Source organism: Nematolebias whitei, chromosome 17 (genome assembly GCF_014905685.2).
Source record: "Nematolebias whitei isolate Nwh7 chromosome 17, NemWhi1, whole genome shotgun sequence".
NCBI lineage: Eukaryota > Metazoa > Chordata > Actinopteri > Cyprinodontiformes > Rivulidae > Nematolebias > Nematolebias whitei.
The window spans coordinates 41,917,870-41,919,487 of record NC_056514.1 but is presented as its reverse complement, the minus strand read 5'-3'; the positions used below and the strand labels follow the sequence as shown (position 1 = coordinate 41,919,487).

The window sequence follows — 1,618 nt, the reverse complement described above, 5'->3', positions numbered from 1 at the left end:
TTGTTGTTGTTGTTGTTGTTGTTGTTGTTGTTGTTGTTGTTGTTGTCGTTGTTGTGATGATGTGATGATGTTTGAGCTTGATCAGGTGACAAAGCTGAGCAGGAAGTCAATGACTGAGGTCAGCAACTTTTTCAGCAAAATCAAAGAAACATTCAGAACGACGTTGCTGATAAGAATCGGTGAAGATGAAGTTTAAAGACTCCTGAGGAACTTCCTCTTTCACTCTGGGTCAAAGTAAACCCAACTGGAACTGATCCGGGTCAAACCGGTCAGCCCACATTCTGAGCTCTGATCCCCACAGGTGTGACTGGAATGTGTCCCACCTGAGGGTGTGGACAGAGGGGGCGGAGCTTAGCAGCAGAGTGTAAAACGTTCAGTTTAAATACAGTTTATATTCAGGTTGATTTTATTTTGAAAGGAAAACTTTCAACTAAAGGAAAAGACACATCATGGTTGTTTTACACTGAAATGATTTTAATGGTATCCTGATGCATGCTCATGCTAATTTAATGGTGTTTATTTTATATACTCATACATCTCCTCCTACATGTCTCTGTGTGAGTGCAGCTACAGCGTGCGCTCTCAGGACATCATTACCTGCAGTGTTCCCTCAGTGAGGACTGAACTAGACAAAAGGACCTTCTCCTACTCCGCTCCTGTTTCCTGGAACATCTTGTAAAAAGATCTGAAGCTCTCGACCTTTGACCTCTCTAAGTGTCTTTAAGAATCTGTTGGACTCCTGGCAGGGACCAATGCAGACATGTTCCTGTTTTTAGTTTCTACATTCACCTTAGAATCTAACTGTTTTTTTTGTTTATCTTTTCCTTTTAGCCATCCTATCTGTAAAAAAAAAAAAACTAACTGCAGTCTGACTTTTTATAACTGTTTATTGTTGTTGCTGTTGTCCATTGTTGTCATCTTTCTTTGTTGAAATCAGGTCTCTCTTGTAAATGAGTCCTCGAGGCTCAATGGGATTAACCTGAATAAATAAAGGTTGAATGAATGAATGAAAATTTTAGGTTAATCTCTTATTTCAGACCAAGAGAGTTATTTCCTCCACCATAACCCTCAGCACTGGCTCTCCTCAGGGATGTGTGTTGAGCCCCCTCCTGTTTACTCTGCTCACATATGATTGTGCAGCTACCCATCCAGGCTGTCACATTGTAAAGTTTGCAGATGATACAGCGGTGGTGGGATGCATCACAAACAATGATGAGTCCAGCTACAGGCAAGAGGTGGAACACCTGGAGAGCTGGTGCAGAGAGAATAACCTTCACATCAATGTGAAGAAGACAAAGGAGATGATTGTGGACTTCAGAAGGAACAAAAACACCTACACCCCCCTGAACATAAGAGGATCTGCAGTGGAAGTGGTCTCCAGCTACAAGTACTTGGGTGTGCACCTGAACAACAACCTCAGCTGGAGCAACAACACCACCAGCCTGATCAAGAAAGCTCATCAGAGACTCTACTTCCTCAGACGGCTGAGACGAGCTGGTCTGGAAGCTCAGTCCTCACCTCCTTCTACAGGTGTGCAGTGGAGAGCATCCTGTGCTCCAGCATCAACGTGTGGCATGGAGACTGCACAGCTGCAGAAAGAAAAGCTTTGCAGAGAGTG

At 43.4% G+C, this 1,618-nt stretch overlaps 1 protein-coding gene across 1 annotated transcript in view; it reads left to right on the top strand.

Annotated features, from left to right (window-relative positions):
- Window positions 1-1,618, top strand: part of stambpl1 (STAM binding protein-like 1) — a 20,288-nt gene that overhangs the window by 1,032 nt on the left and 17,638 nt on the right. The window lies entirely within an intron of this gene.